Here is a 25782-nt window from a genome sequence, read left to right on the forward strand (position 1 = left end):
TGTATAATTTAACAAACATATTTTGCTGCATTTCACCTTAAAAATGATATCGTCATCATATGTAAATACGCGCTTTATAAAGTGGCTCAGGTTGTGCGATATTATAACTGTAGTGCAAGTTTACAGTGTGGTGATTGTACTTATAAGTACAAACAGTTCTACAAGGAGCACTTGATTGACTGCATTTAAAGTTCTTGGGATGAAACTGTTTCTGAACCGCGAGGTCTGTACAGGAAAGGCTTTAAAACATTTTGCCGTGGCTGAGACAGCGTGTCCTTAAAGCTGTATACCGATAATTCTCTTTCCGATCAGCTGCTGCTGTGATTCACACTCAGATACAGTGATATAAATACTCCGCGTGGTGCAGTGAGAGTAATATGAAAAAAGATGATCCGCTGTGGCAACTCCTAATGGGAGGAGCTGAAAGAAGAAGAAGAAAAATAAGAAGAAGAGGAAAGTGCAGTGAGAGTAACAACGCTAAAGCAGTTATGGTATTTGGAATACTATGGCTGTTCCCTGGACCATTATATTGTTACGAGTTAATTACAATCAGATGCATTACACTAATAAACAATATGCGGTTAGTTTCGGTGTATTTATAAAGCCGCGTCATGAAAATAATGAGTAACCACACAGGAACAGTAGCATTGCTTTGACGCTGGGTGCCGCCAGTCTGCAAAACCGAGCGGAGAACTTGCGTACGACAAGGCATGAGGTACCGTGGAAAAGTGCGTGGCTTTACGCCAAGTGTAGGTTTTATGCATCGCGATTTGAATGTGGAAAAGTTCTTACGCAACATTTCTGTGCGTACGCACTGTTTATACATGAGGCCCCAGGTCTTTATAGCTTGCATATTCACCACCCATAATAACATTGAAAGTTAGGTAGTGCCATGCCTCCTTCTGTTTAGGTCATTGTAGAGATGCCTTTTGTGAGATGGAGGACAGACCATCTGTTCACATCTTGTTCAATTTTTTCCATGCAGATTGCAAAATTCTGTTGAAAAAGATGTTTATATTTATTTGTGATGTTTAGCCCTAGGTATTTCAACTGATCTGCAAAAATAAATGGGATGGTGTCCAGTCTAATATTGTATGCTAGAGTTCACTGGAAAAAACACACTATTATTCAAATTAATTTAGAATCCAGATATCTTTTTAAACTCTGCTAGTGCATTAAGGACTGCTCATATGGAGGTTTTTGGGTCTGATGTATACAGTACCATATCATCTGCATACAGTAATATTTTCTGCTGAAGTCCTTCTCTGGTAATCCCCTTTATCTCTGATATATTTTGAAAGTGAATGGCCAAAGGCTCAGTGGCGATTGCAAAGATCAATGGTAATAGGGGGCATCCTTGTTGAGTACCATATTCTACTTTAAAGTAATTTGAAATAATGTTTGATAATGCACTAGCTTCTGGGCTAGTGTAGACTAGTTTGATCCATGCACATATATTTGGGCCAAACCCAAATGCATGCAATGTGGTGAATAAATAGTCCCATTCAATCATGTCAAATGCTTTTTTTGTGTTCAAAGATAATAAGATCTCTGGTTATTTATAAGTGAGTATATTACATTAAACAAATGTTTAACAAAAAAATTCCAACAAAAGATTTGAAGGCCAAGTGTCAACCTTTAATAAATTCGGTTTTGCCTTGTGATGTTACAGAGGAAAGTACTTTCTCAATCCTTTTAGACAGAAATTTAGAGAGTATCTTAACATCATTGTTCAGTAGTGAATTTGGTCTATATGATGCACATTGTAATAAATACTAATTTTTCTTTGGAAAGATGGAAATTAATGCTTGGTGATAAGTTTGCGGTAGAATTTTGTTGTCTCTAGCTTCTACAAACATTGCTAATAGTTGTGGAGCTGATGCATTTGATTTGTTTTTATGAAATTCCACTGGGTATCCATCAGGGACTGCTGCTTTCACACACTGGAGTGAGTTTATTGCGTCTAGTAATTCTAAGAGTGTCGGAGGTTTATCCAGTTCCTCTGCACTAAGAGTATCCAGCTGTGGTATTTATAATGCATCAAAAAATCTTTAGATTGTGTCTTATCTTTAAATGGGTAAAATATAAGGACTTGTAGTACTCTCTAAATATGTGATTTTTTTTTTTATGGTCTATCATTTTATCTCCATTTGTGTTTGTAATTTCTGTTATTGTGTTCTGAAACCTCCTTCTGTGAATTTGCTGAGCTAAGATCTTATTAGCATCCTCTCAATTTTTATAGTATTGATATCATGATTTAATGATGAGCTGTTCCATTTCTTTTGTTGTCGAAGTTAAATTCTGATTACAAGACCTGTCTTTTCCTATAAAGTGCTCAATTTGGAGACTCGGCATATTCATGATCTATTCTGATAATTGCATTGATTAGTTCTAATGCTTCATTAGTTTCCAATTTATTTTTGTGGGAAAGAGATGAAATAATTTGTCCGCTTAAAAAGCTTTCAGAGTTTCCCAGAGTATTCCTGCTTAGACCTCTGAGGATGCATTTGTCTCTAAAAAAATAATCAGTTTCCTCAGAGGTGAATTCTGTACAGTTCTCATCAGTTAATGACGCCAGCTACAACACGAGTGTGTAGGGCACAGTGATTTGAGCTCCATTATTCAGATGGGCATAGTCGGAGATAATACCATCATACTTGCAAGATTTGATAGTGGGCAATAAATTATTCTTAATAAAGAAGTAATCAATTCTTGAGTAACTGATGTGCTGGTGATAAGAAGGAATATGCTCTTGAGTATGGATTTAAACATCTCTGAGTCATCACCATGACTTATCATCCTTCAGGATCAGATACTACATTTTGTATATTAAGATTCAAAGCCCTCTAGTTTTCTTTGTGTAACTGGAGTGAAAGATTTGGCTAATCCAATCTAATTGTAAGCTAAACTTGTCCTTAGTGGAGAAGACCAAGCTCTCCACACATGGATTTCCAAGATAATTCTTCTGAGCAGCCTCTGTTTGCTTTGATGGCTCCTATTAGTTCTGCTACATGTCCCTTCATTTACAGGCACAGTGACAAAAATACAGACTCCATTCCCTTCATCATTTCACACTTGTTTCTGTCTCTCTCTATTTTATAGTCAATCTGTCTTCTTCTCTTCTCCGAGTCCTTTCTGCTCTTTTATAAACCCAACATCCTGTTTAAATATTTCTAGATATCAAAGAAACCCACTGCACTTGGGAGAATGGAATTCTCTGGAGCAGTTTTCTTCCTCTCCCTCTTCATTACTTCACAACTTAAAACACTTACAGTTGTGGCTAACGTTTAAGGTTTAACTTTGTACATGAATGGCTAATGGAAACAAATGGTGCTTTTCTTAGAAAGGTATATCTACTGAATAATAGAAACATAGCTAAGGAGAACACATCAGAAAATATGTGTGTTGTCCTCAGCTTAGAACGTGACTCTTCAACTTTGAATTTAATTGAGAAAAACATTGTAAGCATACAAAATTATTGTGCCTATCTGGAAACAGGCTGTCCAAAGGACAATAATTATTTTGTCTTTTAGATGATCCTGAACCAGGAGTTGAATAAGTTGAGAGAGTAAAATAGTAATTAAAGCATTCAGGGTTCTAAAACCAGACAAAGAACCAAACAAAATTGTTAATTAAACTGAAAATCAAAGTAATAAGGCAAAAGATTTCTAAACCAGACTAGAAGATAGGTCACTAACAGACACTAAATTTCAAATGCAGAGAGCTGCAGGTTTAGTTTACCATCCAAAAGCTTGGATACCAACAGTACTGCTCCACCATAACTTTTAACTGCAGTTCAATGGCATAGGTGCAGTGCAAGTTAACCATGTGACCAGCAACTGCCATGGCATCAGTAAACAATAGGACTGCACTCTGGTGAAAAAATGACAGTGTCCGCAAGCAAAAATTGTTCACAAAATGGTGCCTTAAAACATTACAAAAACCAGCTAAAATACAATAACAGCATTAAATCTTGAAGAAATACACTTTAATACAAGAACAAGTGTGTATCTGTGTTTGTGTATCCGTCCAGTTGCTGTTTCTCTGTTTTATGCTATTTGGCGTGAGCCTCGTAAAAGCCGTGCAAATGTTTGTGATGTGCAGTCCATTGGAATGAGAAATGCAATGCATGTTATTACAACATGCATTACATTATACATTGCAACAATTTGAAATACATGTATATGAACTGCGATATGATTGAAATGTACTGCTGTGAAGGAAAGTCAGTATATATACAGGAGATATGTTTTTTAGATAGTACTGGGAGCTGGAAAGAACAAATTACAAATCGTTAAACAGGCAAAGGTGAGATGTCAAGAAAAAAATAAAAGAATGCAAAATCGGAAAAATGTTAAGCAAACTAATCAATAGCACTAAAAAAGTTATTTACCAATTCAAAATCTTGGATGCCAGGAGAAGCATGTTGCTGCAAACGTTAATGCCAAGTTCTGTGTTGATTATTTAGATTTTAACCCATCTTCGACAAGTCGCACAGCTACTTGCAAAATACAAGAATACGTCCAATCAGAATTACCCCAAATAGAGTAAGAATCGCAAAAAGAAAAAACAACACACACACACACACTGATTAACATCTTTTTAATGCATTTTAAAAACATATTTGCTCTAATGCAATTGTTTTTTTAAATCAGACAAATATAAAACGATTCTGTGTTCATTCATAAGGGGCATATGATTAATATCTAAATTTAGCACTAAGCATATATAATGGTTTCCAAATTAACCACAGAATAAATAAAACTTCAGGACACAGTTTAAAGTTACCTTAAGTCTGAGGATATTTGGGGTTAGAGTTAGAGGAGAGTTTGGAGCATTAAACTACCAATGATTGCCCAGAGGATTCCAGTGTTGGAGTTGTGCTTGGTGTGAGAGAATAATTTGGAGGTAACAATAGATGAGTATCTTGGCCTGTAGTGCATATTTAAATATATAGGTATTTCTTTTAGAAATGTCATGAAGAGAACTACTGAGGTGGTTGAGTGAATAAAAGACAAGAATGCACAAGAGGAAGGTTGATGTAATACACAAAATGTACTAAGAGATGATTAAGATATCGGCAGATGATCTGTGAACAAGAAGACTGGACAGTTGTAACATACACAGAGATTTCAAGGGTAATATTTGAACCTAAAGGACATAAGAAGAACAAGAGTGTAATAGAATAGACTTTTATTTTAATATGTTATTTGGGTGCAAGACAATTGACACATATTTTTAGGAATCACTGTGCACTGGAGAGATTCCAAAGGACTGGAACATGGCAAATATCATCCCATTATATAAAAAGGGTGACAGTGCAGATCCAAGCAACTATAGGCCAGTAAGCTTAACAAGCATCACAGGAAAATTAATGGAAGGAATTATTAAGGATAAGATTGAGCAACACATGGCAAGGACAGGAGTTATTCTGAACAGTCAGTATGGGTTCAGAAGAGGGAGGTCGTGTTTTACTAACATGTTGGAATTCTATGAGGAGGCAACAAAAGGATACGATCAAAGTGGAGCTTATGATGATATTTATCTGGACTTTCAGAAAGCATTTGATAAGGTGCCACATGAGAGGTTGGGCATCAAGTTAAAAGAAGTGGGAGTTCAGGGTGATGTTTTTAGATGGGTGCAGAATTGGCTCAAACACAGGAAGCAGAGGGTGATGGTGCGAGGAACCTCATCAGAACTGGCCGATGTTATGAGTGGTGTTCCACAGGTGTCAGTGCTAGGGCCGTTGGTATTTTTAATATATATAAATGATTTAGATAGGAATATAAGTAACAGATTAGCAGATAATTTGGAATCCGTTATATCATTACAGAAGGACTTGGATAAAATACAGGCTTTGGCAGATTTGTGACAGATGAAATTTAATGTCAGTAAATGTAAAGTATTACACATAGGAAGTAAAAATATTAGGTTTGAATACACAATGGGCGGTCGGAAAATCGAGAGTACACCTTATGAGAAGGATTTAGGAGTCATAGTGGACTCCAAGCTATCAACTTCCCAACAGTGTTCAGAAGCAATTAAGAAGGCTAACAGAATGTTAGGTTATATAGCACGATGTGTGGAGTACAAGTCCAAGAAGGTTATGCTCAACCTTTATAATGCATTGGTGAGGCCTCATCTTGAGTACTGTGTGCAGTTTTGGTCTGCAGGCTACAAAAAGGACATAGCAGCACTAGAAAAGGTCCAGAGAAGAGCAACTAGGCTGATTCCAGGTCTACAGGGGTTGAATTATGAGGAAAGATTAAAAGAGCTGAGCCTTTACAGTTTAAGCACAAGAAGATTAAGAGGTGACATGATTGAAGTGTTTAAAATTATGAAGGGAATTAGTACAGAGGATCGAGACTTGTATTTTAAAATGAGCTCATGAAGAACACGGGGACACAGTTGGAAACTTGTTCGAGGTTAATTTCGCACAAACATTAGGAAGTTTTTCTTTACACAAAGAACGATAGACACTTGGAATAAGTTACCAAGTAGTGGGTAGACAGTAAGACGTTGGGGACTTTCAAAACTCGACTTGATGTTTTCTTGGAGGAAACAAGTGGATAGGACTGGCGAGCTTTGTCGGGCTGAATGGCCTGTTCTCGTCTAGATTGTTCTAATGTTCTAATTAATCATTTGGAGTATTAATCAGCACTTTTATGTAAATTCAGTTGTTTATAAAATGGACCTCTGCCCTTATTTTTTTGACCATTCTGTACAAGACTACTCTGATGAATGCTCCCTTTCCTGTACTTTATTGAAGAGATAAATAAAGACACAACAAACCGGTCTCCTCCTGCCTTGCTTCTGACATTGGGGTTTTTTATCAGACTTGTCCTAGTAGAGGATAAGTTTCTTTCTTTCACATTGTTACATTCTTAGTCTAATATGTTTTATTCTCACTTGTGTAGTCGTCCTGTTTCATTACATACAGTAAATGTGAGTTTCTTTGTCTTTTGGCATTTTCATGGTTCGGGAGAGACACAAGGAGGGCTACATCTTCTATATTGTCTACAGTATATATACAGTGAGATGCAAAAGTTTGGGCAACCTTGTTAATAGTCATTATTTTCCTGTATAAATCGTTGGTTGTTACGATAAAAAATGTCAGTTAAATATATCATATAGGAGACACACACAGTGATATTTGAGAAGTGAAATGAAGTTTATTGGATTTACAGAAAGTGTGCAATAACTGTTCAAACAAAATCAGGCAGGTGCATAAATTTGGGCACCACAAAAAAGAAATGAAATCAATATTTAGTAGATCTGCCTTGTGCAGAAATTACAGCCTCTAAACCCTTCCTGTAGGTTCCAATGAGAGTCTGGATTGTGGTTGAAGGTATTTTGGACCATTCCTCTTTACAAAACATCTCTAGTTCATTCAGGTTTGATGGCTTCCGAGCATGGACAGCTCTCTTTAACTCACACCAACAGATTTTCAATTATATTCAGGTCTGGGGACTGAGATGGCCATTCCAGAACGTTGTACTTGTTCCTCTGCATGAATGCCTTAGTGGATTTTGAGCAGTGTTTCGGGTCATTGTCTTGTTGAAAGATCCAGCCCCGGCGCAGCTTCAGCTTTGTCACTGATTCCTGGACATTGGCCTCCAGAATCTGCTGATACTGAGTGGAATCCATGCGTCCCTCAACTTTGACAAGATTCCCAGTCCCTGCACTGGCCACACAGCCCCACAGCATGATGGAACCACCACCATATTTTACTGTAGGTAGCAGGTGTTTTTCTTGGAATGCTGTGTTCTTTTTCCTCCATGCATAATGCCCCTTGTTATGCCCAAATAACTCAATTTTAGTTTCATCAGTCCACAGCACCTTATTCCAAAATGAAGCTGGCTTGTCCAAATGTGCTTGAGCATACCTCAAGCGGCTCTGTTTGTGCTGTGGGCGGAGAAAAGGCTTCCTCTGCATCACTCTCGCATACAGCATCTCCTTGTGTAAAGTCGCGAATGGTTGAACGATGCACAGTGACTCCATCTGCTGCAAGATGATGTTGTAGGTCTTTGGTGCTGGTCTGTGGGTTGACTCTGACTGTTCTCACCATTCGTCGCTTCTGTCTATCCAAATCTTTCTTGGTCTGCCACTTGAGCCTTAACTTGAACTGAGCCTGTGGTCTTCCATTTCCTCAATATGTTCCTAACTGTGGAAACAGACAGCTTAAATCTCTGGGACAGCTTTCTGTATCCTTCCCTAAACCATGATGGTGAACAATCTTTGTCTTCAGGTCATTTGAGAGTTGTTTTGTGACACCCATGTTGCTACTCTTCAGAGAAAATTAAAGGAGGAGGAAACTTACAATTGACCCCTTAAATACTCTTTCTCATTATAGGATTCACCTGTGTATGTAGGTCAGGGGTCACTGAGCTTACCAAGCCAATTTGAGTTCCAATAATTAGTTCTAAAAGTTTTGGAATCAATAAAATGACAACGGTGCCCAAATTTATGCACCTGCCTGATTTTGTTTGAACAATTATTGCACACTTTCTGTAAATCCAATAAACTTCATTTCACTTCTCAAATATCACTGTGTGTGTCTCCTATATGATATATTTAACTGACATTTTTATCGTAACAACCAACGATTTATACAGGAAAATAGACTATTAACAAGGTTGCCCAAACTTTTGCTTCCCTGTGTATGTATGTGTATATATATATATATATATATATATATATAATTTATTGTGAACGCTGGCCCCGGCACAGACAGACGGACAACATTTTTGCACCCAACACACTCTTTATTTACACTATTTACAAAGTAGTCCAAATCACGTGCACTCACAAACCCCAGTGCTGCTGGCACTGAATCCCCCAAAGTCCAGGGCCCACAGTTTCTGTGCCTTGCTTCCTGGCCGCCTCCTGTCCTCTCTCAAGCTCCGTCCTTCTGCCTCCCGACGTCCACCAATGACTGGAGGGAGGCGGCCCCTTTTATGGGAACCCGGATGGGCTCCAGCTGCTTCCCAGCACTTAACATTGGCCACACCGGGATAATTAGGCACTGGGGCGCCGCCTGGCGGTGGCCACAGGTCCCTACAGGGCTGGGCTTCTAAGCCCCCTACCCGAGGCCTCCTGCATAACCAGGACGGATGCCCCCTCTCGGTCTGGAGGAGGCACACACCCTCCTCTGGTCCTCCAAGGCGTCCCAGCCGGGCTCCAGCCCCGGCCGGCAACCACACGGGATAAACCGGCATCGGGGCGCCACCTGGCAGTGGCCACGGGTCCCTACAGGGCTGGGCTTCCAAGCCCTCTACCCGCGGCCCCCAACAGAACCAGGACGGACGCCCCCTCTCGGTCTGGAGGAGGCACACGCCCTTCTCTGGTCCTCCAAGGTGTCCCGGCCGGCGACCACATGGGATAAACTGGCATCGGGGCGCCGCCTGGCAGTGGCCACGGGTCCCTACAGGGCTGGGCTTCCAAGCCCTCTACCCGCGGCCCCAACAGAACCAGGACGGATGCCCCCTCGCGGTCTGGAGGAGGCACAAGCCCTCCTCACGTCCTCCTGGGCATCCCGGCTGGGGACCACAAAATATATATATATATATATATATATATATATATATATATATATATATATATATATATATATATATATATATATAATATATATATATATATATATATATATATATATATATATACACACACACACCTGAAAAAGGTTGTAAAGCCTTTCCCTGTTCTTCATTTTCCTGATGTGCACTGATGTTGTCCTTTATTAAATCCATAAAAGGAAAGAAAAAGGAATACACAGTGAGAAAAACAAAACATAACGGAAACGGAAAGACTCCGATACATTCAGTAAAACAACTGAGCTATTTCCAACTATGTGAAATGTTAAAAAAACTCAATATTATGAATATATGTAATATAATTTCACATTGGTAACATTTAGATTAATATACATATTTTGAAGAAACATATTAAATTTTTACTGTTTCAGTGTTATTTTTATTTTATTATTAACTCCTTTTATTTGTTTCCTTTGGAGTGGAAACATGAACAGAATTGCTGTCTCAAAGTTTGTTACTGTTTGTTTTATTTCTTTATATTTCTTTTGTTACACCCTTTGGTTTGCCCTCGCATCCATTGACAACCAAGTTAGATCAACTGGCAACACCAAGTGGTCCAGTGCAGATATGCCCCAGACTTTGGATGCCTTTACAATACACGAGGTAATACACAGATTTATGCATTTCTTCACCAGTTCACATGAGAAAATGTTAAAGCAAACTGCATTCATGCAAATCACTAGTTTTCTTGGAGTTGTTGGGGTACACGTACATAAAGATCGTTTCCCCAAGAGTGGATAAGCATGTATATGTGAATTGCAAACATTATCACAGTATCAATACACAGATGGTCATGGATGCAAACTGTATTATTCACAATGTTTTTGAGAATGTCCTGGTTCAATGCATGATTCTCGAGTGTGGGCATCAACAAAGATGATCCTGGAGGGTCGCTGTGGCTGCAGGTTTTTGTTCCAACCCAGTTGCTTAATTAGAAACCAGTCCTTGCAAATAACAGGTCTTATTTAATTTCATGGCTTGTCAGTGTTTTAACTTTGCAGTGTCAGGTCATTCTTATATCATAGATTTTTTTTTTCTTTTCCTAGGATATCATTCAAATAATTTGAAGCCTAAAACAGAAGAGTAATTCTCAGTCTTTCACTTTTTTCACTTTGAAATATTGTATGTTAAACCAGGTAGTTCATAATTAATACATAGATATGTAAATGGAAACAGCTGTGCTGAGACCTGCTGGTACCTTTGTCATGTGTATTTTATTGCTAATAAGGAGCAACTGAAAACAATAAATACAGCTTTTTAAGACTAAAATAATCAATTAAGAGTGAGGAATCTTAACAAGTAAGAAAACTAAAATGAAGCCTCAAAACGTTGCTTGAGCAATAAGTGCTTCATCAGCAATAACTGACTTCTCATTAAGAAATTGGTTTTTAGAACACAAACACTCTAAACACAAACCTCAAGGACTGATGTTGCTCATCGTTGCAGAGTACATCATGAGTGGCATAAATCTTTTATCATGTTTTCCTGATTCTTCTCCTTCTTCTGATACTTTGAATTTTATTAATACTACTAGCAAAATACCCACGCTTTGTAGCAGAGAAGTAGTGTGTTAAAGAAGTTATGAAAAAGAAAAGGAAACTTTTTAAAAATAACGTAACATGATTGTCAATGTAATTGCTTTGTCACTGTTATGAGTGTAGCTGTCATCAAGGATTTGATGATCATTATTTATTTCCATCAGGTTCATATTTAGAGAACATGTTGTGTTCAAGTTACATTCCGTGTTTGTCAACCGTTGTAAAAATAACAGGTTTCATTCATCGAAGTGTTCACTACTCAAATCGGTACTCATGAATCTAAGATGTTTACCAGGCATTCCTGGTATTAACTTGTGGATTTTCCTCCGAATATTTAGCGACAGCGTCTCTATGAAGTTGTGGATTTGCCTGTGAGTATTTAGCGACAGCGTCACAAAGTTGTTTCCGTCTAGCTGTGTCAGAAAATGTACCACGATGTCTGACACGCTTCCTTTTTACTGTTTTCTCACAGCTTGGATTGCTGCTGAAGGACGGCCTTATATGGGCATGCAGTCAATTACGTGGGAGGCGTGGGGATAGGGGACACAATATAGGCAGGCAGCCAACTACATGGGAGGTGTGGTGACGGGGGACGCAACTCCGCCTCACACGGCGACCAAGCTGCAGGCTGTGGACGTATATACAGTATGTACGCAAGTAGGATTCAGTTATGACTGTTACACATAGAATTTCAAATTGAAACCCGCTTAACTTTTGTAAGTAACCTGTGAGGAATGAGTCTGCCAAATGTCAGCCTTCTACCTACACAGGAAGTTGGATAATTAGTGATGAGCGAGTGAGTGAGTCAGTCTGTCAGTGAGGGCTTTGCCTTTTATTAGTAGAGATTATTATTTTTATCATCATCATTATTATCATCTTTGTGGTGAAGCCTTAGCATTAGTATCAGAAAACTATAAAATATCTTCATAATTTCCAGCTAAACTACAAAATGCCTTCATGAATGCCATTTTCCGTTCTCATGGTTTTGTAAAATCGTGATGTCATTTATTCTTAAATGTAAACTCCTACTTCTCACTGGGAGTGGATGTGGGATACTTCATAACTACTTCTCATGTCCTTCTCTGGTGTAGGACAAATTCTTATCCTATTCAGATGGTTAGCGCCACTCCTAGGAGTATTTTTGTGACTCCTGTTAAATTTGGGCACAGACCTCTAAGCCAACAAGATGATGCCCTTGGGTGAGTGGACAGGGCCCCTTTTAACCTTTCTGGTGTACATCTTGCCTGGTGTCTCTGTTAATAATCCTGGCCTTGGCAGAACAGGTTTAAGCCCAGTTGATACCTAAAGGCATGAGCACACAGACCTCAAAAGTGAGTGAGAGAAAGACAAAGACAAGTGAAAGGTAACATGTAAGGTAACAGTGCTCCTCTGGGCAAACAAGCTAGCTAGACTTTTAAAAATATTGGTTCTAAAATTGCACTTTACTGGGCTGTGTGGTTCCTTGTAAAACCACTGCATGACAAAGAACCATTTTATTCTGAGAAAAGTTCTAGGAATCTGAAGTTGGTTATTTGGCCTTTTAAAAGGTTCATAATATGTGAACAAAACAGAAATATTTAATATCTAATAGGCTACCTATCGGGATACTAAGAGATCAAGAAAACCAGAGCTTAGCCTGTGTAACTGTATGCAGCAAGGGCCCTTTTAAAATGAGGAGCCCATCGGTCACAAATCTGTTACCATTTATTCAAGGTTATTTGTGGAACCTCAGATCTGAATAAATAAAGATTCTTTCTGGAATGTTCATGTACTGTAGGTGGTTCTCCTGGATACCCAAAACGGTTTCTTTATGACATTATACTAAAGAATCACTTTGGCACCTTTATTTTTAACAGTGTAGGTAGTTGGGCTTAGTAACTGTTGATAAAAAGGGTGCAGAGGTTTCATTATCTTTTGTTTTAATTTGTTAAATTGCATTTGTTCTGTTCATCTTTATGTTTGTCGTCTTATATTTATATAGTTTGGCTTTCTTGATATCATCCTGATATTGGAGTCCCCTCACCACTATGCCAATACAAAACTGAAGTGAATATATTTAAAAAATGTTTGGGACCTAAAGTGAGCCAAGTGTGCCTATTAAATACACAGAGAAGTCAGTTACAGTTCCTCTGGATTTTCTTTATTTAATGTATATTTAAAAACACAAATGCTTTTTAAGCCGATGGTGAGAAAGTCACTTTGAATCAAAGCCTAGTCTCGTCTCATCAGTTGAAATTTGAGATAAGAGCAGCTGCATTAAGAAGGCTGGGAGAGCCCAGCTAATCTCAAGGACTCTGTCTGTACGCATTCAATAGCATATGCTGATCTCCTGCACTGCTTTGTCACTTTGTTCACTCTTCATTTTCCTCACTTTAATTTTATTTTACCAAAAGAAAAAAAAATCAAAAATCAAAATAGTATATTAAAAATATAACTGCTGAATCAATAGCACAATATTCTCAGATCAACTTACTTCAGTTCAGGATCCTCGGAGGTTGTTGTCTATTCCAGCAGTACCCGGCAGGAACCAACAGTACCTCAGATTGACTGCTCTGTTCATAGTTCAGAACTTCATCTTCTGTGTCAGACCTGCATCTAGTCTCATTATGTCCCTTGCCTTTTCAAACTAGGATCTGTGCCTTGTGCTACATTGAATAAGAAGAGACAGGGGATGTCCGTGGGGGTCAGTGAAGAGTAACAGTCACAGTCTGTGCAGGAAACCCACAGATTAACACAGACAGCATGCAGACCCCCATACAGAAAGAACCCTAGCTGTGGGAGCTGTGAGACTGTGTGTTTCAAGTGTAACCTGCTAGAGGGTGAAGAGGTAAGTGAAGATTGATCAACAATACTTGTTTTACTTTATTTAAGTCTTCCAGTATTTTATTAGATAAAGTATAAATGGAGGTTAAGTTACAGTTATTACACATTTCCAAATTAATGCAGTATCAGAATATTGAGGTTTAAAAATGAAACATGTAAGAATCACAGGCAAAATCAACCTGAAAGCTTGATATATGAAAGGTTATAATTTCCCACCTGTCAAAAGTCCACAGTAAGAAGAGTCACCAAAGAGCATAACAAAAATTTGAAGGATGTCTCCAGCACACACATGGAAAAAGAGAGGCTGATGTTTCAGAAACTTTTCTTAAATAGCACAAGCCTCTTTCATTCTCATGACGTTTAGGCATTGTGCAGACACTGAGATGGGACATGCTAAATGAAATGCTAATTCATCACATCCTGCTACACCCATGCAAAATATCATGGTAGACAGGAGGGAGGAGGGCACTAGAAGGGCTGGGCAGACAGCTGCTGCACGCTTGAATGAGTCCCAGGGAGATGATTGGGTTTTCTCAGAATGTCTTTGTGTCTGTTCAAAAGCTTCGCAAAGAACCGAATATGATTGTCTTCCTAGAACGAATGACGTTTTCAGGTTAGACACCTGGCTCTGCCTGTGAGATCATGAGTTGGCCACAGGTCCTGCTTCTTGTCTTCCATTACACCTCTTGTTCTCCTAATTGTTCTGGCCAGCAGTGTTGGAGCCAGTTTGTGTACAACTCCTCAAGGTTAGTAGTGATGGGTCTGGTGGTTGTCACATTTTACGTTGTGATAAGTTTCCTTCTGGGTCTACTTTAAGCATCAACACACCTCAACCACCACAGTTCTTCACACAAGATGAAGGTTATGGGAAAATGCATGATAACACAGGACCTTGGTCTAAAGAGCCTCACAGGTTACTGTTTCACTTCAAATGTAATTTTATTTAAAGCAGATTAATGCAGGTCTGGTCTGTTGAACAATGGTTAGCAGTGCTGCCACAAAGATTCTGAGCTCATATTTTCCTCAGATTCTGCCTGTGTGGAGTCTGCATGATGAAGTGATTTGAATACTGGATGCAAATTTCAAAAGGTGCACAAGTCTGGAGATAAGTGCATAGCGTACGGCATACATAAAAGGACATCCACCATCATTGTCATCTTTTTTTTTTTTTTTCAAAAGGTCTTAACTACTTCCTACTGAAACAGATAACCAAACTTTGCCCTCATTCTATAACCAAAAGTCATGGTCAGATATGAAAGTTCTGCCAAGTTAAGATTAAGTGGGCTTGAGAAGGTCTTGCTTTGTACTTTTTTTGTGGTACAAGACTGGCAACCAAAGCAACAGCACTCTCATCCACCCATGCAGCCTGGTATGGGACCAAACTGCATCACTCCAAACAAGTTAGCCAGGTTTCAACTTGGGTTGAGGGCTTCACATTGAACAGTTGGAGCATTAAAACCTGGAATGGAGGGCTGGAGTGACAGAAAGAACAAGAAAACTGAAATATAAAGCAGTGGTTTAGTCCAAGCGCCCCAATGTCTGTAGGTTTTTGTTTCAAGCCATTTTTTCTCCTACCTTAATCAAGCCAGCCGTTATTTCCTGGGCTTTGCTTTTTCAATCCATCCAGAAATTACAACCTGTTTATGCCATATACTGAACGAAGAGGATTTTTATGTGTATTATAGCAGTAAGAATTAATTCTTTTTCCTTTTTGGTAAGTACAGCATAATTAGGGACACCTAATTTAAAGTTATACCTATTTTTTATTAAACCTTGCAGAACTGGTTTGGATGATTCAGTACCTTCTGGCAGACTAAAGTACGGCAAAAAGACCCACCCAAAGAGAGAGAAGGAGTGGTCCTATACAATAGTAGAGGCTTTGTGGATAAAATACTTTATTAAGATGTCTTTAAAGAGGGACAGGGTGGTCTCAATGATTTTTTTTTCTGCTGAGTGCACCATTTGTTGTAGGACTTTGCAGTCAGAGACACCGCAGTTCCCAAACCCAACAATGATGCATCTAGTCAGCATGCACTCGATGGTGCCCCTATAGAAAGAATGTGGTGACAAATTTAGAGTCGCATACTAACCTAACACGTACACTTTGTCTCAGAAAATATTTATCACCAGAAACCCACCATATTTTAGGTGCAAAATGGATGATGTTCAATTAATTGGGGGGTCATTTTCTTTTTCTCTGCAGGTAAAATATTGACAAATTTGCAATAAGACTTATAGGTCTCTATTTTTACTATTCTTCCATAGTCCATATGAAAAGTTACAGAGCTGGCAAGAGGAGAATAGCTTCAAAGCAGCTACCAGTACAGCTTAAGACTTATTTCCATTTTTTTTTTTTTTAACCATGAAGTAAGCCCTTTTAACATTGTCATCCTAGGGCTTGGTGCTCTACTCTCTCATTTTTTTCCATGCCATAGTTGGAAGTTTCACTTTCACCTGAACATAAAAATAATAAACTAATAAAAAAAAAAACTGTCAATGGTGATGATTTAGCTATGGAAAGGTGGAAATAGTAGAATAATTCAAAAGTGGCAGCAACTCATTTGCAAATACTCAATGAAGTTTGACATTATTGTTGAAGAAAATACTTTACCTCACCACATTTCACATTTGTTTAAAGCTGATCCTTCGGCTAGGATGTTGGACACCTCTGGTCCATGGTTCTTCAGGTTGATCCTCCAGTTAGCTATGGAACTACCCAGTCAAACTGAGGTTGCACAGTTGGTGAACCAGCTGAGGTTAGGGAAGGCTGCCGGAAATTGTGGTATCTGGGGTGAACTTCTCCAGGCTGGTGGTAAGGCTGTCCTCCTAGCATTCCATTTGGGAGACAGGCATCAAGCCAACTGACTGGAAAACCGGACTTGTCATCCCTATCTGGATAGACAAGGATGATTGCCTGGATTGCTACAAGGGGATAACACTGCTGTCAGTGCTGGGTAAGGTCCTTGCTAGGGTCATCCTCTATAGGATCTGGAGTCATTTGCTTACCTACCAGCGACCAGAGCAGTCTGCTTTTATACCTACCCACCTATACCTACCTACCATTGACTGGAACCGAGGCTTTTATTGAGTGCAGACACAAATATCGGCAGAGTTTCTTTGCATCCTTTATCAATTTTTGTAAATCAACTCAACTGATTGAGCTTCCCTGTGGGATATCCTGAGACTTCACAGGATCCCCACAAAGTTACTGGATGTCCTGGCTGGCCTGTAAACTGGTACTGTGAGTGCTGTGCAGAGTGGAGGCAGAACCTCTGCGTTTTTCCAAGTTGATTCTGGGGTTCATCAGGGATGTGTTCTTGCTCCTATTCTGGTCAGTGCTTGCATGGACTGGGTGTTGGGCAGGGTTGTGGGGTCCAGCGGCTGTGGGGCATCTGTTGGTGAAGAAAGATTAATTGATTTTGACTTTGCCGATGATGCTATGGTCTTCGCAGAGTCAATGGAAGATTTAATCAGGGCTGCTGAGGGACTGATGGTAAGGAGTCTAATTGTCTGGGCTTGCAAGTGTCCTGGATAAAAACTAAGATCCAGGCCTTTAATGACCTCTTGGGCACAGCCGTCAGCAGTGTGTCTGTATGCAGAGGGAATTTTGACCTCATTGAGAGGTTTACTTACCTTGGCAGCAACATTCTTGTCTCTGGTAAATCTTCCTGTTTAGTCAGTAGACCAATTGGGAGAGCATGGTGGGGGGGAGTGATTCATGAGGTCGCTGGAAAGGGGTGTGTGGCGCTCCCGATATCTTTGCAAGGTTGGACTCCTACAGTGCTGTGTTTCTTCAAAGAATCTTTGGGTCTGACTTTGTCAAACGAGCAGTTGCTCAGAGAGCCCCAAATGAGGCACATTACCTGCATTGTGAGGAAGTGTCAGTTACCGCACTACGGCCATGTGGTGCAATTCCCCGAGAGTGATCTGGGTCACAGGATTCTCATTGCTCGGGACCCAAGCAGCTGGACCAAGTCAAGGGGACACCCATGTAACACATGGCTTGTAGCAGATAGTCATTTCTTGAGGCTGGGTCTGGACCGCGTTTCTGCCTGTGTTAGGGTTTCAGATCCTGAGCTGTTTCGTCATGTGGTGGGTGCAGCAACACACTGTATGCTCCCCAACCTAACCTGATATTTCACATTATGCAGAATTAGTGGCCTGTCATTTTAAGATTCAGGACTGTAAATCAGAATATCAAATCAGAAAAACTGCTAGTTCTATCTGTGATCTTTTTCTGTCTTTACCTATTCTATTCTTGTTGACCACTATAACTCAGCCCTTCATTCAGCACTCCATTAAAACATAAGGAAATTTCCTTTAAGAGTTTAGCTCCATGGTATAATTCAGAATTATGGTCTATGAAAGCATTGAGAGAATGTGATGTAAGACTGGCTTCACTATGCTTGCCCAGGCTTTCTCTGACTATTAAAGGGCTTACAGGGATGCACTAACAGCAGCTAAGAACACCCATTATGTTCAGAATAATAGAAAGTGGTCATGATAACCCAAGAGTTTTGTTCTCTGTAGTTAATAAACTATTCGACCTGGCCTATTACCTTCTCTACCGAAGTCTAGGGAGAAAATCCTCCAAATCTCTGCAAAAAATTAAAGATTTAAATAATTAAACTAACATAAATCCAGCATCCATTTATATCTTTACCTGTCTTCCCACTCCATTCAGCTTTTTTTCTAAATATTAACCAGTTACATCTGCATTTGTAAACGACCAGCTTTGTAAGATGAGGCCGACTACTTGTGTTCAGGACCCCATCACACTTCTTAAATCCTGCCTTCATGCAATAATCCTGACTGTTAAAATAATAATAAATACATCCTTTGACACTGGATTTGTGCCAGTCACTTTTAAAATTGCTTCTGTAATGCCAGTGTTTGTTAAAAAAAATGCCTGGTTTAGATGCTGACAATCTTAACAATTTTCAGCCTATTTTCTCACTTACCTTTTCTGTCAAAAATTCTTGAGCATGTTGTAGCCATCCAACTCACTAATTACTTAACTTCTAATAATTTGATAGAACCCCTTCAGTCTGGTTTCAGGGCACAGCACAGCGGTAAAACTACTCTGCTTCGGGTAACTAATCATTTGCATATGGCAGCAGACTGGACAAAGCGGCATTAATTCAGTTAGATCCTAGTGCAGCATTTGACGCTGTCAGACATGACATTTTACTGTCCAGAATGGAGAACATGCTGGGCATCTCTGGCATTGCCCTCCTGTGGTTTAAGTCCTATCTAACTGACAGGCAAGGGTTTGTTAGTCTTGGCAACAGCAGATCAAGCTCAGCGCTGGTCACACAAGGACTCCCTTGTTGCTCTGTCCTCGACCCTCTGCTCTTCTCTGTCTCTATGCTTCCCCATATCATTTGTAGCTATGGACTGGGTTATCACTTTTATGCAGATGATACTTATCTTTATTTCAATGTTAAAAGTGAAACTTCATCAGGACTTTCTCAGCTCACAACTTGCCTCAGTGAAATTAAAAGCTGGATGGAGTGGAACTCTTTAAAAATTAAATTGCCACAAAACTGAACTCCTGCACATTGGCACTAAGGCACAACTTAAGAAAATGAGCCTCTTCTCAGACACTCTTGACGTTGATTTCATCAGACCACCTTCTGATGCAAGGAATCTTGGTGTCATTTTTGATTCCTCCCTTTCTTATTCCACCCACATAAACCACATTAAGAAACTTTCTTTCTTTCACCTCCCTAACATATCCCATGTTTGCTCATTCTTCTTCTTTTCTAATGCTAAGAAACATGTCCATACTTTTATCACATCCTGCATCAATTATTGTAAACCAGTAACGGTGTACTGCACGATAACCTGCAGTGAATACACTTGACTTGAGCATTCATAGTTTTCATACTCTTTCTTTCTTTGTATGTTTAGCATTCATTGCTCAGAGGCTGATATGCTTGCTGCTTCCTGAGCAGCTCATCTTCTCTTCACCGTAGTGGCCCGCTTCTTCTCTTCTTTCATCAGCGTCTTTTTACGTTAAAACTGATTAAGTCAGTGTTTGTGTTGCAATTACTTAGTAACTTTTCCATAAGCTGGTACTTAAGTCTTCAATCTGCCTCAAAAATGATTTAAGATATGAAGAGGAAGAGGAAGTGATGGCGAAGGTGGTAGGGATGAGAAAGGCTCTCGGATGCGTGCACCGCATAGCCGCCATGCTGGCTGCTACTGAGAGTCGATTCTACAGTAAAATAAAAATAGGAATAACCCTGGAGGTCAATCATTACCCTGAAAGTGGATAATAGACATCACGTAGTATATGTGTACCAAATTTCAGGTCAATAGGTGAAACGGTTTGTGAGCTAAAGGTGATTTAAAATCCTGGACAAATGAACAGCCACGGTGGCGTATTATATAGGAAGATGCACAGAACGGGTTCCATCCTTGTGCTACCAGGACAGGTGTTGGCCATCTGCGACCACAAATGGGTTTAATCAGTTTTAGGAATTTTATGTTTATGTATTGTTACCAAATGGTGCAAAATACTAGAAACAAAGAGCGCGGCCCAATGTCCACAGTCCTTGCACAGACTTAACAATGGAGAAGAATCCTTTTTTCCCCCATACAAATAATGATCCATTTTTAAAAGACATCTACATGAAAATCCAACACTTTGGATTGCTATCTTCCTTTGGCACTGCCATAGCACATTGTGAGCAGTTGACAGCTTCCTATAGAAATGGGACCACAAAAATATACTCCTACCTCTCAGTTCAGTGAGTCCTGCAATGAACTCCTCTCCACCACATTGCAGGCATTGTACAGAAATACAAGGACAAAGTCTAATAACACAGCCATTAAATAGCCATTGGGTGGCACGGTGGCGCAGTGAGTAGCACTGCTGCCTCGCAGTTAGGAGACCCAGGTTCATTTCCCGGGTCCCTGCGTGGAGTTTGCATGTTCTCCGTGTCTGTGTGGCTCAAGAGTAAAATAAAACCTGATACTAATGGAAAAGGAATCCAGGAACTACTCAAAATGTTTTTGTAAATCGGAGAGCGATGCGACAATTCTGGGAGGAAAATAAGGCAGTGTAGACAGAGGTGTTAAGAGAAAGGAGGATCTTTTCTTATATTAAAAAGTACAAGATTTACATAAAACTGGGATGTATGTAGTTTTTCTCAATTTGCTAGGCAGCTACATATAAACCCCACTTTGTCCACTAGTTGGTTGTGTGGTATAAGATCTTAAGATCTTCATTTTTAAAATCAAAGGGAGAATTTCCAGTTTTATTATCAAATTGAAATTTCACAGAAAATGCTGGTTTTGACACAACTGCGCCACGATGTATGATTTTCAGCTCAATGCTGACTGGTGCATTCATTCTCATCCTTTACTTTCTAACCTCTTGTCAAAATGAAGTGTTCCAGGCACTTGAAGTAACATAACATAACGTGGTCATAGTCACTTAAACCAATTGAGGGTTGTGGTGGGGCAGAGCCCATCTCAGCAGCACAGGACACAAGGCAGGAGCCTGCCCTGGAAGGGCACCAGTCCATCGCATGGCCTGCAGACGGTCAGTTTAGAGATGCTGATTAACTTGGCCTGCATGTCTTTGGGAATGTGGGAGGAAAACTCATGCAGACACAGGCAGAACATGCAAACTTCACACAGCCAACAACCAGAGATGGACTTCAGGCCCAACAAGCTGGATCCATGAAGCAGCAGCAGCATTAACTGCTACACTGCAGTGCCGCCCTAGCACGTGAAGTACTGGGTTTTAATGGCAGTGGCATCACACTGTTTCTACCAACACACTGGTGAACCCAAAGCATAGCAGATGCAGTGCAGGGGAGCCATGGCCCACTTAAAGTATATGTATCCTCATTGTCAGGTGTACAGAATACTGGAAAATTTGCATACAGCACGTTGCCACTCTCTGGCACACAGTCCTACATTCCTGAAAGTTTTAAGGAAAACAAGCAGTTAATGAACAAAAATAATTTCATTTATCCAATATATATAAAAAAAAACATACATCCATCCAAGTTAACATACTAGGCACAAAGTAGAAACCAACTGGACATCAGTCCATCTCAAGGTGCACTCACTCACAGCAGGACAATCTGAAGTCACCAGTAAAAGTGACAACATATTAAAAAAGAAATAAAAAAAAAAAAACAGGAACCCTGTACATATTACAAACTAAGCGAGGAGCCTAGTCACCTTAATGACTACTGACTTTTATAAAAATGAATTTAAACACTGAACTACAAATCATTTTTAAGTAAATATTGTAATAATGAAACTTGTTTTTGGCACTTGAACATAGAAGCCTTTCCAGTGAAGGACTGAGGCGTACACAGGCCAATTCTCAGTTTCACTCTTGGGCACTGACATATTGTTTCAGTTTGTGCGGGGCATAAGGTAACACATGTAAGTGCAGTTCTCCCCGGTGAAACATACATTATTAGGTTTCTTTGGGGCATAAATAAACTTTAGTGCTGCTTCTCACCAGGGTGTAAGCTACAAAAGCTGGCTATGTGAGAAGAAACCTAATTCAGTTGACAGCACCAGATCTCAGAGTCTGGCCCGGTGCTTTACTAATGGTCAGGGCAAAATAGGCACTAGTGGGAAAATATTGGAGGAATAAAAACAGATTCTTATTTACCACATCCCTTCAAAATCGTCACCTAAATTACATCTTGATTGAGAGTTTTTAAGTCGTGTCCCGTTGCTCAGTTTTGAGGGTCTTGAATTAGAATTAACTGAACAACGAGAGGGCTAATTTAGTATTCTGAAAGTTGTAGTGCAGTATGAGCGGTGAAATACACAAGATTGTGAGCCACAGTGGACCCTGGTTGATCACTCGTCAAGCTCAATTTGGAAAGTTCATTTGGCCAAATGTCCGATTTTAATTGATGCAAATATTAGTAGGCAAAAATGAACTCTTCTGTGGAAAAACAACATCTTTGTAGCTAACTTCGTAACTAGGACTGTTCTACAAGTGACCTACAAATTTCACAACAGTCAATATCATCATATGTTTGCATGCTGCACTAAAAGAAAAGGATACCAGAATATTACACATTCACATAAGGCATTCCATTCTGGCTGTGGCCATTAAAAGAAGCAAGAAAAAGATGACCGGACTCGCGCTGACATTAGTTTGCAGTAGAGTTCAAATAACCTTCAATTCAGTGCAGAGCCCCTGATTCTTCACTGTGGATTGTGTAACTGCATCACTTACAAAATCAACAATGCTGTAAAGGGGGGAATGTTTTCATAATTAACATTGTTCTTTAATTCAATAAACTTCCCAGAAAGTGCAATAAATTGAAGAAACATAAAGAAATCAATTTGGCATGAAGACCATTTGCCTTAAAACAACAGCAATTCTCTTTGGTCCACCGTCCTGCAGTTTCTGAAAGTACTCGCGTGGTAAGTTGTTCCAAACCTTTTTGTACTAATTTTGTGCCAAAAAAGTCCAATTTTGGCACATCACTCTAGAACACCTGCAGCCACTTCTCTGCACCCTAGTCCTTGTGTTTTCACATGTAGGTGAGTTGTTTGACTTTATTGCTATCTCAGAGGATTGGCTTTTTGGTCACAACCCTTCCATGAAGACCATCTCTTCTCTGAACTGGAGATGTACTGTACGTACCAGCATTGCAGTGATTTCTGACAGTTCTGAGTGAATATTAGCATTGGACATCTTCTGATTTCCAAATGAAGTGGGCTTGATGCTTTTTACATTCGTTACACTGTGTCTGTGGCCGACCAGTACATTTCTAGTTTTGATCCTTGCCCATTTGTGCTTCTAAAGATGAGCTTGGGCAGCACATCTGGAAATGCAGTCTGCCATGATATTTTAGAGATACCTTGATGATGCAGGATGACCACCCTGTGTCTTGTTGCTGTGCTCCCTTTTGCCGATTTACAGGTTAAACTGTCCCATCTACCTTTACCTTTTCTTTTCAGTCTGGTGGTCCCTTGCACAACTATATCAGTTTCAGTTAATCACTTTGCTTCAACCTGCACATTCTGCCATTGATCATTAGCACCACTTAGTTATTTTTGATTAATCAAGCTCTGGGCTGTACATCTATAAAGATCTAGTACTATGCTGGTTTCTTTAAGGACATTCAAATATCTTATTGTATTGCTCCACTTTTTGCAAAAGAAATGTTTGGAACTCTAAAATGTGATGCTTTTTATGGAGACGCTTACTCAGAAGACATACAACAACTTTCTAAGATAAACATTTTTGTGAGCTACCTAAAGTGTGTCAGACTTCAGCACAGCACCATATGTGGACCCAAGTGCCTCCATCGGCTAAATGGGCAAGTTGGACTTTGACGTGAGATTTTCCAGCGAAAGAGGCTCTCAAACTAAAGCAGGGAAAGAATTCTGATGAACTGATTATATGGAAGCCTTTGTGAACCTGGAAATCCAGAATTGGATCCCATCCAAGCGTGAACACCTTCAGTATTCCAAGACTTTAAAATTCTCAAACTAATCCATCCCAGTTTGCTTTCAGTTAAGCAACAGATCACAAAGTCAAGGCCACCTGCAATTCAGCAGAAGTGTCTTTAATAAGGAACCCTGGAAGCAGTCCTTTTCACAATTTGGAACAAACTGCTGATGCATGTAGCTAAGCAAAGGCCCTGAAGACATACAAATAATGTCTAGAAAGCTAAAGGATGCAAGAAATGCAGCAACTTGGTAATGACATTGTACTGGCAGCTTGAATGGACTCTTACAATAAGTTAAATTTCTTCATATAAAGCTGCAGGCTGGCAATGACCAGGCATGGTGGCATGATGTCAAGGAAGGGCCCAAACGAAACAGAAACCCTGTCACCCCCAGGCTCCTGAACTTCTAGAAAGAACTAGGACCACTTTGGGGAGCGATTTCCAGCTCTGTGGGCTTCTTTCACTTTTAACTTCCTTGTATTATCAACCATTACTGTCAGTTGACACTTAAGGAGCGGGACTCGGGAAGTCATGGTTATAGATTCCTGCTTTACAACGTAGCTCAGCTCACCAGGGCTCATCTTACTGACTACATGTTATACTGCTATTGTAAGGCAATTGGCAAAGTAGAGTTCACCATGAACATCCTAAATGACAACAGTGGCACATCACTGTCATTACACCCCCAATCATTTTCTAGTCCCCGTCCCACAACCCCACCAATAACTCAATTAAGATCACCTAGCAAAGGTGCATTGGGGAATGGATCTATTCTTTCCCGAACTACGTCAATAGAACAAAAGAAAATCTAAAGTGAAACAGCAGCGGACCCCTTCAACACTCCCGGTAAAGAGCAGGTGCTTAGAACATCTCCTGAAGATGAATAATGTAGGATTCCCTAATTAAAGACACTTGGATAAAAAACATTATTCATTAAAACGTCTGTGGCGACACGTAAGAGCAACCTAGCGGCCAACTCGTACCTATTCAGTATTTTTGAAAAGACGTCACTCACGGTCCAATTTCCTGAAGGAAAATTCATCTCTGCGTATCAGAGTCTACGTCTCCACCCGAACCCTGCATTAAAGCATGAGCTGCAAGGAACTATATAAACTAGACTGGGAGTGCAGACTGGACTACCGGAGAGACAGACTCAGATGAGATGGCGCCACAGAGTGCAGACTGGAAATCCTTCACAAGTGAGTTGCTTGCCTTGTCTGTTTGGGTCACAGGGGTCCAGACATGATGGTTTTCATGTCCACCCTCAGAGATGCAGGTAGGTAAGCCATGGCCTTTGAGCTCCTTCCACAGCTTTCTGGAAGCTGCTGGACATTGCATGGCTTTGTGAGGCTAATGGACGATGGACTGCATCTA

The 25782-nt window shown here is 39.9% G+C and overlaps 1 protein-coding gene across 3 annotated transcripts in view; it reads left to right on the plus strand.

The window, feature by feature from the left end:
* The window catches only part of prl (prolactin), a 45431-nt gene that overhangs the window by 14593 nt on the left and 5056 nt on the right, over positions 1-25782 (plus strand). For 2 of the 3 annotated variants that reach the window (XM_039774721.1, XM_039774722.1), the window contains exon 2: positions 13765-13961. The exons of the other annotated variant lie outside the window; for it this stretch is intronic. The gene's annotated coding sequence lies outside the window, so the exon portion shown is untranslated. The remainder of the gene's footprint in view (positions 1-13764; positions 13962-25782) is intronic. 3 annotated transcript variants of the gene reach the window in all.

This window comes from Polypterus senegalus, chromosome 13 (assembly GCF_016835505.1).
Source record: "Polypterus senegalus isolate Bchr_013 chromosome 13, ASM1683550v1, whole genome shotgun sequence".
Lineage (NCBI taxonomy): Eukaryota > Metazoa > Chordata > Cladistia > Polypteriformes > Polypteridae > Polypterus > Polypterus senegalus.